At 32.8% G+C, this 19,292-nt stretch overlaps 1 protein-coding gene and 1 long non-coding RNA gene across 2 annotated transcripts in view; one reads left to right on the forward strand and one right to left on the reverse strand.

Moving 5' to 3' along the window:
- Positions 1-19,292, reverse strand: part of SPAG16 (sperm associated antigen 16) — an 818,550-nt gene that overhangs the window by 164,498 nt on the left and 634,760 nt on the right. The gene's annotated exons all lie outside the window — the stretch shown is intronic.
- Positions 1,833-18,778, forward strand: LOC116551474. Its single transcript, XR_004268954.1, has 3 exons — positions 1,833-2,020; positions 17,785-17,786; positions 18,766-18,778. It is a non-coding gene; the product is annotated as an uncharacterized LOC116551474 (long non-coding RNA).

Consider the following 19,292-nt stretch of genomic DNA (forward strand, 5'->3'; position numbering starts at 1 on the left):
AATTACAAGTACTAATTAATCTGAACTAGCAGGACACCTGATGGAAATTATTTACACAATAATATAGTCTGGTAGATAGGAGGCCCTTATTATCAAAGTCATGAATGAAATAAATATATTTACACCCCTACTATATTTATTTCATAGAAGGTAAGAATTTAACGCACATTTTCTTCCTCAGAATAACAGTTGATCCCCACCACACTTTACTCTACACATTGTACTGCCGTGTCCTTAAAATTAGTTCAAAATAAATAAGCTAAGAGATAGACAAAAATTCTAATTGCACTACTGGTTATAGAATGTAATGATAGAGTTGGGTATATATTATACTGTTGTGATAGCTATAATACATAAAGGTAACAACTAAACAATTCAATTGCACTATTGGAAATAAATGCTTTTGCTATGATGCAAATTAAACAAAGCCTACATAGTTTAATCCTTGCAATTTGGTGCTACTTTGCCAATGGGCATGAAGATGAAAAAAGTAAATTTTTAGTAATTGTTAAAAAAGACCCTTGGCAGCCACAGACAATTCTTTGTCCCACCAATGGTAATATCTTCAATGGAATAAAGGAGGTATGAGAGACACTTTTAGAATTCTTCTCAATATTTTGTTATTAAATCATTCTATGCAGGACTCTGGGAGGTGCCTTTAGAGCTTTAGGTGTTTGGTGGAAGGCATCTCAATGCTCAAAGGACAAGTTAAGTTCAATATTTATTTATTTGAGGAAGAAAATGCACATTACATTCTTTACCTTCTATTAAATACTGTATCAATAAATATGGTGTAATATTTATTCAGAAGTAAATATTAATTTAAGAAAGCTATGGAGCATTATTCATTTGAGATAATATTTTTAAATCATTGATGTATTAAGTTTGGATTTTCATTTAATGAAATCAACTTACATTTTATTTCAATTGTATAAATTTGCTTTTGCCAAATGTGCTGTTGGACTTAGCTTGCTATTAATTAAAGGTATCAAAAATCAAATCAATACTAAATAAACATTGAGTTGTAATCTTTTTATAAAATCTAAATCACAAAATCTAGGTATACATTAACTTATTAATCCATCAGTGGCACTTAAATGCAAAATAAATTTATTTCCAAATTACTTTCAAGCGGATCATGATTTGAAAAAACCTTTCGTAATATTCCAGACTATGACCTCAATATTTCTGAAAAGTGGTGCATAATCATTAGTTGATATTTTTTTTCCCTTGGCATGTAAGAGATACCAAGTCATAAAAGGAAATTAAAAAATAAAAAAATTGCCCAGGTACAAGTGTGCATGTGAGCATGTGTGAGTATGTGCCTGTAACATAAAAATAAAACCCTTTGCCTTATTCATGACCACCGTGTTTTACTCAACAAAAGTTTGTTGAAAATTTACAAGAACAAACAAACAAAAACAACCCCATTCAAAAGTGGGCAAAGGACACGAACAGACACTTCTTAAAAGGCATATATGCATCCAACAAACATATGAAAAAAATCTCAGCGTCACTGATCATTAGAAAAGTGCAAATGAAAACCACCAGCCAGAATGGCTATTATTAAAAAGTCAAAAAACACTAGATGCTAGTGAGGTTGTGGAGAAAAAGGGATGCTGTTGGTGGAAGTGTCAATTAGTTCAACCACTGTGGAAGACATTGTGATTTCTTAAAGACCTAGAACCAGAAATAGCATTTGACCCTTAACCCAAAGGAATAGAAATCATTCCATTACAAACGTACATGCACTCGTATGTTCATTTCAGCACCATTCACAATAGCAAAGACATGGAATCAACCTAAATGCCCATCAGTGATAGATTGGATAAAGAAAATGTGGTGCATATACACCATGGAATACTATGTAGCCATAAAAATGGAAGAAGATCATGTCCTTTGCAGGAACATGGATGTAGCTGGAAGCCATTCTTCTCACCAAACTAATGCAGAAGCATAAAACTAAATACCACATGTTCTCACAAGTGGGAGCTGAGTAATCAGAACACATGGACACATGGTGAGAGAAACAACACATACTGGGAACTATTAAAAGGTGGCAGGTAGGAGGAGGGAGATCATCAGGAAGAATAGTTAATGGATGTCGGGCTTAATATCTAGGTGATGGGATGATCTGTACAGCAAGCCACACGTTTACCTATGTAACAAAGCTGTACATTCTGCACATGTAGCCCCTGAACTTAAAATGAAAAAACCCACAAAAGTTTGTTGAACAAAAAACTGCATACATGAAATATGTAAAAGTACAGGTACTTATTGGTAATTATACCTCCGTCATTTTTTACATGCTCGTGTACAGAACTGGAGGATTGGGAGTGAGAAGTATGAAAATAAAAAATATTATCCAAATAATTTGTATCATCTCACTGAAATGATCACAGATTTTTCTATAAATGGTTATTACCTCAGCTGCCAGATAAGAACCCTGAGGTGCAGAGAACTGAAGTGACAAATTCCATGATACACACAGAATGTGTGTAAGTATGGATATTGAGTTTGGACCCAACTTTTTAGTCCCTGTCTTAGACTTCTTTCCAAAGTGTGTACCATGACCTTTTATGACATATTTTCTATGCCAGTTCAACTGTACCTCTTAGATGAAATAGACAGCAGTAGATCAAATATCCTAGTTTTCTTGATTTTGATTCATTCTCTTTCTTTTACATCTATCCATCCATCCATCCATCCATCCGTCCATCCATCCATCCATCCATCCATCCATCCATCCAACCATCCATCTATCCTATCATCATCATCATCATTGTCATTACCATCATGTGTTTTTCCTGAGAATTAGAGCACATATACAGAAGACAATAGAGATTAATGAATTATTGTAAAGCAAACACCCAGGTAACTCCCCTCGGGTCAAGAAAGAGACTCTTGCCAGCACCCAGGTTTCCCTCTTGTGCCACTTTCTATTTCAAATGGCTGTTCTCCCTCCTGGAGGCAACCCCTCTATACTAACATTTGAGGTCCCCTTTCCTTGACTTGCTGTGAAACTCTTTATAGTATGTGCTTCTAAATGATGTAAAACAGTTTTGTCTGATTATAAACGGTTTTTAAAAAGAATCACAGGGTATGTATTATTCTTGTTTTACTTCTTTCACTCCACATTTTATTCTGCTGTGTGCTCATTCTTTTCCATCGTTGCATGCATTCATTGCATAGGTATGTTACATTTTATTTATCCATTCTACCTTGGATTGACATTTGGTGTGTTTTCTTAATGCTCTTTTTAACTAATGTCCCTGGCTTTTTTGTAATATTTATTCAACAGGAAAAAAAAATTCCACATCAGAATTTGATGATGCTGTTTTTATCTAGGGTGGTCTTCTAAAATTCTAAAGAATGAGAAGCAGAATGACACTAAATATAGTCATTGAATATACATTATAATTCATTTGTTATTATATATGACACTAGAGATATTTAAAGAAATTCAAAATGAACTACTGTACAAATTTGCATTTAGTACTGTTAAAATAAATTGAGTAAATGCAATACAATCTGAAACAACCGCTCCTTCACAGTTAGAGGTGAGCAGTGATTTAGTTAATATTTGAATGTACTAATTCATATTTCTCAATATAAGAATCTGAATTACTCTCAGAAGTTCTTCCATAGCTACTAATTCTATGACTTACTGGACTTTTCACAGCCACTGAAAACTCAGAATCAAATTCACCACGAATGTTGCAGTTATTCGAAGGGAATATTAAACAGGAGAATGAAAATAATAAAGTGAACTTATGACAAGTTTGGATGAAACACTGAAATATTTCCTATGATTTAGAATATATTTAATGTAAAAGAAACTATACTATCTGAGATAGCTCTATTTTGAGTTATCTCAGATAGTATAACTCAAATATATCTGAGATAATTATCTGAGATAATTCTATAACTCATATTACCAGAAAAAAGAATAAATAGCATCTACCATATATTTACCTTTTTTTACAACTTCGTCCTTAATTCTGACTGCAAGAATAAGAAAGTGTATTTGAATAGTTATATAACAAAAAGAGTGGTTAGTGCAGGCTAGTATATTCTGTTTTAAGTGATATTAAATATTTATTCTATTCATTTAAAAAATATCAGTTAAACTTTCAAAAACATATCTACTACTATTGCATAAAAATGAATTATATAATATGTTTGCTGGTTATAAAATAATTAAACACATTTAAAAAGTATTTGGATAAAACTGCATGTAGTCTCTTTTTTACAAAAGAAACCATTTTCAATTTTAATCTTACTCTTTAAAAGAAATAAAAATCATGTTGAATTCTTAACCATTAATTCAGCAGTTAAAATATATAAATACATTTCCACTTCCCTAAAACAAAACAGACAACAGTCCCCAAGGAAACCTAGCAATGGGTTTAAGGCAATAGATTTGTTTGTAGAACAAATGTATGTGCAGCTTTCTGTAAGTTTCTTCGTGCTCTTTCCCTATCCTATCACCTCGTTTCCTCCTTTCAGGGCTCAATGCTGGAGTAATGCCGCCTGGCTACATAAAGCCCCCTAGCACAGATAACATACTTTTGTTTATTTTAATAGGAAAACAGAAATTTCAAAATTGTAAATAGAGAAATACCATGATTTCTTATATGCATGAGTATCGTTATGTAATACAGACTTATAAGTATTATTTATTTAACTGTAGTCTATTCTGAGACAATTTTTGCCTCATTTTTAAATCATGGGTTAACTGAGTTCATTCTGAAGTTGAATAAATGATACTACTTCATTTCTAAGATAGTTCTTTAAGGAGTCTGGAAAACATGTCATAATAGACTTGCATTTAAAACATCCACTTGTAAAACTAATTTAAATAATTTTTATCTCTATTCTAGACTGACTTGTCTACCTTTCTATTCCGGGCTAGACTGAATTTGAAACAATTTTGTCCATAGATAGCATAGATAAGATCAAACCCTGACCTAATCCTAGACTCACTTAGTTGTTTCCATTAAGCACTGTTCTGGGACATGGTTGCTTATTCCGATGATGTCTAGATCCACTGACATAGGACAACCACGCATTATTACAGACAACATCTGAGATTGTGATGGGCTGAGGTGGGTTAGAACTTGTCAACCAAAGAAGGCATTAGAACGCCTTGACTGTGCTTCCAGTTTAAGGTCTTTGGGATGGATATGGTTTCTCCATAACTGTCTTTTCCCAAAAGCACTGAGACCCAAGATAGAGAGATGGTTTGGTTCTGTTTGGTCCATCTTGTTTTTAAAATATTCTTTGTAAAATTTAACCCAGACAACTGTCACAACTGCTATTTCTGTAATGTCCCCTACTCACTGCCTCCCCATTCATCACCTCCACAACAATGGCCTTCTCTCTTGGTTATCAGATACCAAATTAGAACTAGCCTGTAGTTTCTGCCTCCTTTTGGAGCTAGTCCAAGAATGTTGGTGTCCTCTGGAGAGATCTTGATTTTGCATTTCATCTCTCCTGTGTCAGCATGTGCACAGAGGTGCATTTTAATTCCCTGCTGAGAGCACACTCTCAAAGCAACCTACTGTGGTTATAAATATCCAATTATTTGTGAACTATCGTAATATTTATTCCTGAGATTAACTGTTGTTTTCAATACTTAAAAGTTTAATGTAATAAATATTTAATATCACTGACAGGATATTTATTTATGTCTCACCTTGTTGCAAAAAGAATTTGTGCATAGTTAGTCAGAACTGTAGCTAACACTGACATTACTTAATAGTGAAGTCAATGTATTGTTTGGATGTCCCAGAAATGAGTATTTTTGTGGACTCACAAAGGGTTAGAAAGTCCTCTTATCCTTCATCATGTTTATTACCCTATTAGCTACACATTAGAAATTAGTTAGCTGATAGAAATATTACCCATAATCAGGTAATGATAATAACAAACAATATACTTCAATAATTAAAATGAAAAGGCTGAATAGTAAATTTTTATTTTCATTGGCTCACATACTGAAAATGTAGAGAAATCATTCTGATTTAGCTATTTTTTCTTCATCTGCTCTAATATATTAGGTGTTTGCCTGTTTGCTTTTTAACATTCACCATATATAACATCCACTTGTAACAGAAAACTGAATATGAGCTCAAATCTGCAAAAAATTGAATAGCTTAACATTACTGTGCTGCACTTTGCTGCGATTGTTATGAAAATAATATATTTTCATCAATTTCAAAATGTTATACAAACTCTGCAGCAGAAGTTTGTACATATTATATATTTTTATTACATGTATTCTACAACATATTCAAAGCTGTCTCCCACATTTGCATTGACTGTAAATATTCTCTAGTGGCTTCAAGTCACCTTTATTTGTCAATAATTTTTTGTATCTGATACCCTCAAATATAAAATAAGCTGTGAACTATTCTTTTTATTTTTAATCTTCCAAATTATAGAGATTTTTATGAACAGAATGAATGTTAATTTTTATGCTCTGAAATATTTAAATTGTTGCATTTTAATTAGAAAACTCAATTAGAAACATTTTGGATTTAAAATACATATATATATACACACATATATATATACACACACACACACATATAAATACATATACATATATACACATACATATATATAATAAATGGACAATAGTCCTTCATAATAATGAAAATTAAAAATGTCTACACCCTTCTTTAGATAACAAATGACAGGATAATAAAGATGCATGCCCATTCTTCTCTCTTACATCTTTAGCTATTTTTATGGATTAAGATATTTCTCCCCTGCTCTATTGAAAGATTAGGTGTTGCATGCTCTTCCTTTAAACTTAGAGCCAGGTGAAGCATTTTTCCTATATGCCCATCATGATGACCTTTGTATCCTTTATATATTTTCTTCTATATTGAGATTATCCATTTTTTTCTGTGTCTCATGGCAGGTGGCAAGATCCTTAAGAGGAAGAACTCTGTTTTGCTTCTGGTTGTATCTGCTATACCTACCACAGTCACTGGTATAATACTTGTTGAAAGAACAGTAGTTTGCTCCATAGCAGAAACTATGTAACATAATTTTTGCAGCCTCATGTTACCAGAGAATTCTCCTATAGTGCCCACTCAGTAAATACAAGTGCATTGATTGTCCTTCTACTTCAACATCATGCCAAAGTCAATGTCTTGCCTGACCTAGACTTTCCTTTTCCTTTAATGTGTCTAATCATTTAGGCTGAAAATTATGAGTTTTTTAATGGAGACAAATGTTAGTAAAAGTCAAATGAGATATTGGTTCTGCCATCAATGTAGCTGTGGAACTTTGAAAAAGTGAATCATAATCTTCCTGAGTTCCATTTTTCTCATTTGTTAAATATTGTTATAAAGTTTTGTCTTTTAAATATAGGTTAAATGATAATATGACTGCAACAGTGCTTGAAGAGATAAAAACTCAATAGGAGAGTAGTTGTGCAACTTTACCTTTTATCAGAATCACTTTGATGTCAGAATACAGTTGGCTGGGTCCTACTCACAGAGTTTCTGATTTAGAAGTTCTGAGGTATAAAAGTTTACATTTATCACAAATTTCCAGGTACTTTTGATGCTCCCAATACTGGGAGCACAGTTTCAGAACCATTGATATAGGCTACTGTTATTTTATAATTGTTAAACAGTTTTGCCTTTTTTCCTATTGATATCCAAAGATATTAAAATAATTTAGTTATTCCCTCTCCTAGCTATGTTCTTTTCTATTCCAATCCTTGGTAGTTAAAAAATTACATATAAAAATGACGTAAAATATTTCCCATGAATGCATTTTAATATGTTAATGTGATGAATTACTTGATCAGATGTGAAGTAATGCTATCAAAATGAAAATTAATGAAAACAAGCTTTTGAGAAAACTTTTTCAATTGTATGCATATTGAATTATGATTTAAATCCATGAGTTATAAGATACAGTTGAAATTTGCAGAAAGTTAACAAACTTGAATAATAATTGATTTGCAATTGTACTAAGTTCTTAATGAAAGCTGGATTGGATCATGAATTTAAACAATTTGATACACAAATCTACTTGGCCCACTCAACTAATTGGAATGCATGCTTGCAGCATACTGTGTGACAGACTTGGTGAAAGATTGTTTCTTTGCCAGGGCATATTCAATATTCAATTATTTTCTTGTTAATAATTTATCCTGCATAATAGAGAAAACACTGTAAATAACCATCTGTCTCAAGGAGCTGCTTTTATATTTACAAATAGTCACAGTACAGAATCTCATCAAAAGGAACACAGAAAGAAGGTTAACTGCTTAGATTCAGGAAATTTTCAGACTTCTATCTCTAAACTAGTGGTTATTCTTAGCTGCTCCTCTAGATACAATAATAACCACTGAGATTTGTCTAAGGGGAAGAAGATAATAAGGTAGGAAAATTAAAGGCTTTAGGTATACACATTTACACAACACACACACAAAGCTTTCACAAGAAAAAAAATTTATCAATATCACAAATTCCTGGCTACTCAATTGGAAGTTAGAACTTTCAAAATGGCTTCCATCTATGGCAGAAAAGAGAGAACTACCATAGAAGCAGCTACAGCAGTTACAGCAACGACTAATCAAGGAAAGAAGAGAAAGTGGCATCATGATACAGATTACGGGTCACTGGGATATGGGTAAGTACATATTGCAGTCCTAACTGGCAAAGGCATTGAATCAAGAATGACAGGAGATGTTATATGTAGCTTTTGGTAATGATAAAATAAATTCTTAATGTCATTGGCTTTTATTTACTTAATCCTATCTTGTCTAAAGCATATTTAGGTATATTTATAGTAAATATTGAAACTACTCCTAATACTGTTTTGACTTTAGCTTATTAATTTTGACATTATTGAAGCAGCAAATTACTCAGATTGTGGTTTATAGTCAGAATAAGAAGATGTGGAATCTCTAACATTTCCATAATCACCATTACTTGACTACAAATTAATTGGAATAATTATCAGGAGGAAGAATGAATTTAACAAATTCTAGGCATGAAGTTTATATTAATTTTATTATAAAATTTTAAAAATTAATAATTTATATTAAAAGACCTTCTGGAAAACACTAGACAGGACTTGTTTACATTTTCTGGACTAGTTTGCTAGACTGGTACACTGCTGTACCTTTGAGATGTCCTTAATATTTTAATCATCTTTGAATTATTTTTATTTATATTTGGCAATAGCCAATTTAGATATTGTCTGATGTCAATGAAAGATAAAAGTATAAGATATCAGAGTACATGGAGTGAAATTTTCAAAGATCTGATTATTGAAATTTGAAGAAATCAAGTACAATGTAAGTCAGGGAATCAGTTCCAGCCAGAAATTGCCTTGCCTTTTTCCAAAGACTAAACTGAATAGTCCTTGAATTTCATGTCTTACGATCTCTTATTTTTCACCTAAGTGTCCAAAATATAATCCTGTGTGATTCTATTAGTGTGCTTACCAGGGTAAAGTTTGAGGGGAGTATTTGAAAGTTTTTTAAAATAGCTTTTAAATCACTTTTCTGTTCTAGGCACTGCAACCACATTTTGGTGAACAACAAAGGGTCAGAATTTGGAATAAGGCCTTAACCAAAATTGCTTGTCTTCCAAACTTGACACGACAAAGAAATGGTGGTTGTACTGATTTTTGTGTTTGTGGTTGAGGCTGTTTGTTTTGTTTGCTCCTTAAAGTGCTTTTGATTTTGAAGTTCTTTTTATTAAATAGTCAGAGACCTTTTACCCCCACACCATGAATGTGCTCTTGGCCATGTGACTTGATTTGGCCAATTGGACATTATCAGACTTGACACAAGCAGAGGCTTGAAAAAGTATGTGCATTTTTCACTTTGCCCCCTGTACTTCCATCTTCACTCTGAGAAGAATCCAAGGGGCAGAGCTGAGTCATACCAGCTGAGACTTCCTAGACAAGCTAGCCCCTACCAGCCTGCCAGCAAACTTCAGACAAGTGAAGAAACAAAGCTGAGATCCACTAAGACTTATGAGAAATCACAAATGCTTCATGTTTTAAGCTAATAAGTTTGAAGTAGTATGCTATTCAGTAATTTCCAAATAAAAACCTTTTCAGATTCTGTCTCCAGTCTACATTTAAGTAATGGTTGAAGTTCCACTGTTGGCTTTCGATCAGAAGTAGTCAGACTCTCTAATTCAGAATGACTACCTAGCCAGGAAGAAGAGATACTGATTCTATATTGTATAGGGACAGGTGTAAGGAATGATGTTATCAATGCATTTGTAATTTTCTGAGTGTCTACATAGGCAGGCAGTTTATAAATTTGATTTCAATAACACAGTCACTATAGATGACTAGAAGGAAACGAACATCTACATATATTCTCACTAACAGTTTATTTTTCAAATCAGATACTATAAGTAAATATATTTACAGGCCAACGCATGGATTGGACACACAACAATTACAAAGATAGTTTTTCCTCTCTCCTTTTTGATGCTTGATATCAATGAAAAATATATGAAATATTTTCTTAACTGTTTTAGGGTTGAAGAATCCTTTGTGATTATTGTGTTTTTGGTAATAATAAAAGCCTGTCACATATATGTAGATAATTTTAAGTAGGTAGATAGAATTTAATATTTTACATATTGATATTCATACCTCTTATATCTTCAAAATAAATACACATAGAATAGAACCATGTGACCCTGCCTTCCCGGCTTTCACTCTGATGCAAGCATCTATCAGCTTTGCCCTGGGTAATCACAATAGACTCCTTATACCCTCATTCTCCATAGATTTAGGAAAAGCCAGATTAATTCTTCTAAAACGTAAGACTGTCCAATGAATTCCTACCTTACTCAGTAAAAGGAAAAAGTCCCGAAATGGCCAGCAAGGCCCCAAGAAATTTGGCTCCCTCTCCCTTGTTCCATGCAGCTCCACATTTTGTCCTCATCTCCTGTTGGTCATTCTGTCATTGACTTATTGTCTTGCAGCTGCGTGGGACTTCTTGCTTCCCCTTTGAAGCAGGGAACATTCTTCAAACTTGAGGTTTGTTCCTGCTGCTCCCTTCTATATACATGGCTTAAATACTACTTAATTATTAAACCCTTTCCCAACTATTTAATAAAAATGAACAAATTCCCCCTTCTGTTAGTAATCCAATCTCTTCTTGTTTCAACAGCATCCATTATCTGTTCCATTGTACACTAATTTCCCTATTATTTGACTCTGCCCACATATTGACAACCCTCACTAGAATATAAGCCCTATGAGATCAGGAACAGTTCTACTCTGTTTCATGGCTGCATGCTCTTTTCCTTGAAAGTTGCCTCACTTATATTGGTGCTTCATAAATATTTGTTAAATGAATGAATGTTTGTTTGTAGTATTAACTTGCTTACTTTCAACAAGTTAAACATTTTGAAAACTTAAAATTTCCCAAGATTATAAAAGAAATCTTAAGATTAAAACCATTTTTTTTTAAATCCAACAATAACAAAAAACACACAGCTGTGTTCTCAGGGTGATTATTTGTACAGTCTTTCCGCAGAAATCCCTTAGTTTTGCAACTCCTTCCTCTGATTTAATTCTCAAGTTTTTCAGATGAGGTAGGCATTATTTATTGGGTGGGATATTGCAAAGCTTTTTCAGAGTACTTATTATAAACTAAATTTGTATTTGACATGTGCTTGCATTTTATACAGCAAAAATATAGTATTTGCACATACTGAAGAAATTATAAACCTCAATCATAGTGACTCATCTTTAAGAGAAATAATGAATATATATTATGTGTACATTTATTTATGGGACATTCACTGTTTTTGTTCTGATTTTTAAGAAATCAAGATATTGTGAAACATTTTAGTTAGCAAAATGATCAATATGAAAGAAAATTCATGTATGGCTGTGGGAAGGCAAACTGGTGTCAGGCTAAGGAAAGTGGCCAAGGAATCAGGAGTCTTAAGAAACTCAAAATTACATTGCTTGAATGGTTTTTCATTGACCCTGGGAAGAAGAGCAGGAACATTGGCTTAACATTCAATGCTCTTTATCATCTGGGGCTAAGGAGACTACAGCCCCACTAACAGCTGGTCTTTGTACTTACACTATCATTTCTGGCCCTGTCGAATACCTTACCTTTCTGCAGAATGCTCTAAGTTTTATCGATTCACTTCACCCATTGTGCTCCCTATAGAAAACTTATCCTGATATTTTAAAACCCATTTCAACACCTCTTCCTTTGGTCAGCCTTGGTCAATGCCTCATAGCTGAAACATGCCCTCTTCTGATGGCCACACTTTATTAGTATAGCAGTCACTACCTTGCGATTTGTACGCATATGTCTGTGTCATCTACACATGAATACCTATTTAAAGGCAGGAATCACCTCTTACTTATATTTATGTCTCTGGTACAGCATATCATTAAACTTGGCACTTAATAAATATTTTAAGAATTATAATTGAAAATTGATATTTTATTATAATAGAAGTATCTTTTGATAAGAATATTAAATTTAGGTTATTTTTAAATAATCTTACCAAAATAATTTTATTGCTTTAAATTTTGCTACTAAACTACTTCTTGAATTAATCAAAGATTTTATTTCAGTAGATTGCATTTTATTGTGCTGAAACAAAACGTTGGATTTAACTTTAGGGTTTTTTGTTGTTGTTGTTAATCCCTCATTTCTATGTTTATTTTTACCAATTTGATTTTGTTCATGTGCCACATGTATTCAGAAACAGCTTTAGAAGTGAACCTACTGCAATAAAATATTGCGAGTGCTTGCATGGGAAAATTACTATTCTAGGAAAATAAATCTTATACTAATTTAGTATTCATTATTATAATGGATACGTCAGTGAATATTTCAACATCAACTTTTTGCTAATGACCTATATGCTTCAACCCTTTCTCAAGAACTTTCATTTTGTGAATTAAAACTTAACATGGATTACCTCCCAGTGAGATAAAGCCTCCCCAGGAAGATCCAAATAATAATAATAAATAGTTCACAATAATGGAAATCTTTTAAAATGCAGATGTTTGTGATTATCAGGGATTTCTACAACATATTTCATATTAAGAAATGAATATGAAATATTTTTGACATTATGAAAAATTTTGACATTAACCACAAAGTGAATGTCTTTTTTGTCAAGGAATTAGTTCTCAACAAATGATTAAAAATTGAATAACATGTTTCTGAACATTAATTTGGTTCAAAAAATAGTATTTCATCTTGGTTCACCTTAAAATTATCTGCAGAGTTTTAAAAAGTATAACCCAATGTCCTACCTTCAAAGATTACTGTTTATTTGTTATGAGGCACATCCAGTAAGCATTTTATAGGAGCTCCCAGTCAATTTTAAAGTGTAATGGGAAAGAAAATCCATGGATAGATAACCCTGGGGTGAATCTCCTGAAAATGTATGTTTTAGATTGGTTAGTCATGGAACTTGATTAGAAATCAATGTTTCAGGTACTGTTTATAATAATTACATTACTAGCAATAAGTATTCTACAGGGTAAGCAATTATGAAGTGTAAAAAATATTAAAGCAAAAACTATTTATTTGGATCCTGTATTTCACAGATTGAGTGATAAAAATTTTCTTCTGAGATTAAAATTTAAGGTTATAATTTGAATGAAAAGATTAACAAGAGCTTGTATAGATTGCTGGTTAATTTCTGGCTCCAAATAGGTCATTTCACTACATTGTGCTCAAGAATAGTAACGAGGGAGTGGCGGCTCATGCTTGTAATCCCAGCACCTAGGGAGACTGAGGTGGGTAGATCTCCTGAGGTCAAAAGTTTGAGAAGAGCCTGGTCAAAACGGTAAAACTCCGTCTCTACTAAAAATACAAAAATTAGCCAGGCATGGTTAGAAGTGCCTGTAGTCCCAGCTACTCAGGAGGCTGAGGCAGGAGAATCTCTTGAACCCAGAAGGTGGAGGTTTCAGTGACCCGAGATTACACCACTGGACTCCAGCCTGGGTGACAAGAGCGAAGTTCCATTTCAAAAATAAAAAAGGAATAGCAAGGAAATTAATTTCTCAACACATTTTAATGTCTAAGCTGCGAGATGGATGTACCCTAAAACATTCAATACCACTTTTCTGTAAAAATGATGTCACTAGGCACAAACATATATTTTTAATTAAAATAATCATTCAGTTACTATCCACTTTTAATGTTTTTTTTCAATTGGCAGTTTGCCAATTTTAATGTAATTCTTAAACAGTATTGGCTGATTTTGTAATAAAACATTCTAAAAAATATTATGCTACCACACTCATCAAAACCAACCCCAAACTTAAGAAGAATGTACACTAATAAGCATGTAATTGAAATGCTAACATGCAAACACTAAAAATAACATGAAATATTTTTCTTTCTTTAGCATTCACTGATGCATAGAGCTCTAAAGCCATTTTTGGCTGTGTGTAGGCTCTGGAAAGTAAAAATGTCACTTTATTTCTTTTTTGAGTGATCACGGGGGAGTCAAAAGCTAAAGAGATCCATGAAAATAAAAACAAATATTTACTCTTTAGCAGTTTCTCTCTTTTAATAAAGAAACTTAGAAAGATAAGCCATTACCAATATCTATGATATGCAGTGGGACATCTTACTTTAACCATCGTGTGGGTTTTTTTTAAGATAAATATTGCAGAAATTTAAAATGGATGTGTCTATGTCTTTCTTTAAGTAAGAAAAATAGGCTGGAAAAAAATCATCGAAGAACATCAAGACAAATGGCAAGCATGAGAAAAGAATGCAAAACAAAGCCTTAGATATTAGACATTCAAGAAAGAAGTAAGACAAGTTGCAAAGAAAACATCATTCATAAAAACTATGTTTAAAAGTAACTGACTCCGTGCAAAACACTTGAAATACTGTGCAAAGAAAAATAAATAAAACTACTTGTGAGAGTTAAAAACTTTTGTAGTAAGAGAGGCAATAAAATAGAATTTCATATGCATATCAAGCTGTAGTTCAGAAAGTGTTAAAGAACATGAACTGGATAAATATTTCTGATGGACGAATTCTAAAATGCAGATGTTACATTAGCCAGGATGCTATTAAATGTGTGTGACACTCCATTAGAATTATCAAAAGCAAAATAAAGGAATACATTGGTTCTCATAACTGGGCAATTGGGTGAAAAAGAAACTCCAAAAGTCCTGGATCATATGCTCACCCCTAAGGTAGGGAGTTTGAATTATTCTCTTTTAACCATATGGAACAAGAATGTAGTGAGAATGCTTCCCCAAAGGATAAAGAAGATAAAGGACAGAAAATAAAATACATCCAGCACATGCCATATGACAGCTTTTTAAAAATCATGTTAATTTTATTATGCTTTTACGTAAAAAAGCCACTTCAAGATTAATCCATTGATCCCCATAAATGCCTGTTGGGGGTTTACTAATTTCTGGCACTACCTGAAGTATTAGAGGAAGAAACTAATAGAAGGCTTTGGTTCCCTAAAATTTGCCATCCCGTTTTAGCATATTAAGCTATAACCAATTCCGTAATAGTGATATGTACACAGTGTTGTGAGAACACAGAAAGAGTGTTTAATTATGACTGGATGTGAGAGGTGTGAATGGGGCGTCTGAGAAGGTTTTGGGTGAGGGAGTAGCAGTGAGTTAACTTTCAGGTTACATAAAAAATCGTACTGTTTAAAAATGAAAAAACTCATATGCCACTAAAATTAGCCAAACATGAGGTGTTTCCATGTCTTAAGCAGACAATACCTTGATAATCTTCAATTAGCTGATACTATATATAACCAGAATCAGAAGTCCCAAGCAAGTTTTTAGATGGCTATAGATAAGCTAAACCATTTAAAATCATCTAAGGCTGATTTTCTAGGTGAAAGTTCTAAGCAGCTTAGATATAAGAAAATCTAGACCAAGGATTCAAGACTTTCTAAAAATGTGTTAGCATTCTTATAATATATTTAGTTATACATTTAAGCTAAACAGTATAAAAATCTTATAGTCTTTTATTTTTAAACATCATATTCTACATCTTGTATTTTATTAAAGTTAATAAGTTGATGTGTTTTCACCTATATGTGTAAAATTTCCTCTATCAGAAATGAAGGAGTATCAATAAACAACAAATAATCAAAATATAATGTATCGCTAGAGAATGAACCTGTCAACAGATTTTGCCAAATTATCTTTTTCTTGCTTAGTAAGTTTATTAATAAAGTTTATACTGTCTAAGCTTCCATCATCAGTTAACAGTAATTAAGAAATAGTTGGTTTAGCATTTCAGATGGAAATAAACATCTGGGAATTGCCACATACAATAATATATTTCAGTGAGAGCAAATTTGAATAAGTTACAGTAAACACACATATAGACACAGAGAAATCAAAAAGGAATTTTTGTAAGAATTTGGAGAATTTTACGCAATAAAATATTGTGATGTGTAACATACACTATCTAGTTCTGTTCTAGGCAGTCTATCTCAAATGCCTAAAAAAGTAACTGGTACAGAGCAGGCACTCAAAAAATTATCTTGTTTTGTTTTTCTCTTCTTCTTTTATTAAATTGGTGTTTGTAAGAAAGCGTAAAAATAGCAAACACTTAGATAGCACTTTATACAGGTGAGGCAATTATTTGATGCCTTTTAAATACAGTCCTTCATAGATGATCTTAAAATACATAGTACACAAAATTTTACATAACAAAGTAAAAAATTCTATTTGATATTGTTTCTTTTTTGCTTTGTAAAGTTTCTATAAAGTTTCTAGCAACTATAACCAACAATCAGTACTTTTCAGTTTCTCCTAAGAATAGATTTAATCAAAGATTTCAAAGCCATACAAAGCTGAGAATTAACAACAACACTGATTAATCTAACATTAAATATAAATACAGATTTAACAGGAGATTTCTGACATTTCCAAATGGCCAAATTTGTGAATACCACAATTACATCTAATTACCTTCATAAAATGCAATAAAACTTAAATTTAAATGATATACTTGGGTCCTTAATTATTTCATAAATATTAGACCAAAACAAAATCTAGAGTTATTTTTTTAATGAGCACTATAGCTTCACTTTCTATTTCCATTTTCAAGAGTAGTAGTTGGATTTTTAATTTCCCAAGGCCATTTTTCACAAAACAACAATATGCCTTCAAATCCCAAGACTTTCAACAATAATTGCATATATTCTGGGAGCAGTTTACACAATAAGAGTGGCCATTTGCAAATTACACTGGGATGGAGGTGCTGGGAGTCAGCTAAGCCTTCTTGTCAGTGATTTAATCACACTTACCCACTAGCTTTACCATCTGTTCCAGACTCATGCCTCTGAAAAAAGTGACATGATTACCTGCCATGCATCTTCTCTGTCATTTGTGAAACTGCAAATGTCATATCTGTATATTTCAAGGATCTATAATATTCAGTAATAAATCAAACCACATTGCCCCCTTCCCTCATGTTGTATGGTAAAACTTGCATAATAGGAATGTGTTATTATCCAAGTAGCTCTTATCCTCTCTTCCCAGGTTCTTTTGTGAAATGAGTACAGACCAGAATTTTGATCTTCCTGGCAGGAGCAAAGTGGCAATGGACAGGGAATCAGATTAAAGGCAGTTTGAAGGTAAAAAGTAAGTCTCAGCGTCTCTAGTGTTTTTCCATCAAATTTTCCCAGATTGGGCACAAACCAGTGCTGGAAACACAGCCTCGCCTCTCCTCCCCATTGCTTCTATTTTCCGGAACAGCATTCTCAAGGGTGGCTTCAGGACATCTAGGCGTTCCCTAAACTGTTTAAGGGGACCTCGAGGTCTTACCTTTTCCAGCCCAGATCTACGTGAAGCCAGATACTTTTTCTACGCTTCAACCAAAACAACACATCACAGAAGACTGACAGCAGAAGCTGAGGTAAGGATCTAAGTCTCATGCAACACATTAAAGCATTTTGAAAAACGTAAAACAATGCCATTATTCTCCCTTTATTTGTTGTTTTGGAAAATTTAGATTTTCATATAACGTTTGTTTATTCTGGGATGCAGTGAGTTTATTACAGGTATTGAAAAAAAATCAATATATATTAACCTAAAATATAGTCAGTGTCAAAAGATATAATCCAAAGAAGCAAAGGTCTTTGGGGTTCTCAGCAACATTTTTATCAGTATAAAAAGGGTTGGAGACAGAAGTTTGAGAACCACTGCCCAAGAAGCAGCTACAAAAGCGCTTCAGAATGTCTAACAAAACACCGTAAGACTCTCCCAGGGAAGCTACTTCCTCAGGCATGCCCAAGCATTACCGTTTCCTTCATTCTTGTCGCCTTCTTATAAAGCTGCTCTCACTGTCCTCATTTTCAGATTAGAACATAAAAGTTTGCAGACATTAAATAGGTGTGAAACATAACAACATAAACAAAATTGTAGCCTATTCTTTTAGCATGTGGCAAGTGTGTATAGCCTAGTAGGTGTTTCCAAGTAACTCTGCTATGATTTTTGTGTTTATTAAGTACTTTTAAGAGTGGTGGCATAAACTTTCACAAAATAATGTATTTAAATTTGGAAGTGACGTTTAAAACTGGTCAGACTGATAGGGATCTGACTGTTAGAGCGGAATGATATTTAAAGCATTGGCATAACATAGTCAGAGGGGGGTCACATATGTGCTTTCAAATATGCACAGCCCTCTCTTTAATTTTACAACTTCCTTTTCTTTTCCCCTTTGCTTTTCCCCAAGTCAATTAAAATGCAAACAGGAGGTCTGATAAGAGGCAACAAGACAAGTGAGGCATGGGATAGCACTAAAATATGACTGCCTAATATATGCAGAGCAATAGGAATAATTGGATTTTTAAAGTCTAAGCATTGCATGCTTTACCCTCTATCTCCCATTAAATCGATTTGTGCCTTGCTCTTTTTATATCTAAAATGTTAACCTTTTTGAATTTTTAATAACTAAAACTTTGTAACACTTTTATTAAAATGTGAGGTTGTGTTAAATCTACCACTTGGCTCTTATAAATCATTGTTACTTATCTGAAATAATGGATTTTAATGTCTGGTGAAGTTTGTATTTGTTAATCTATAAAACAAGACTGTAAAAATTACTCTATAATTTAACATTATCTTAATCACATTTTTATATATGAATATCTTGTGCCTATGCAGGGTGCCAATACAGAACTTTCATCATCTACTCATTTTTCTTCAACATATACCTTCATCTAATGAAAGAATAAGTTTAAAACTGTACTTTATGTACTTAGATGTTCAAAACATTGAAAATTTTAAATATG

The sequence above is a fragment of the Sapajus apella genome, unplaced genomic scaffold, assembly GCF_009761245.1.
Source record: "Sapajus apella isolate SASKATOON/1434 unplaced genomic scaffold, GSC_monkey_1.0 scaffold10, whole genome shotgun sequence".
Classification (NCBI taxonomy): Eukaryota; Metazoa; Chordata; class Mammalia; order Primates; family Cebidae; genus Sapajus; species Sapajus apella.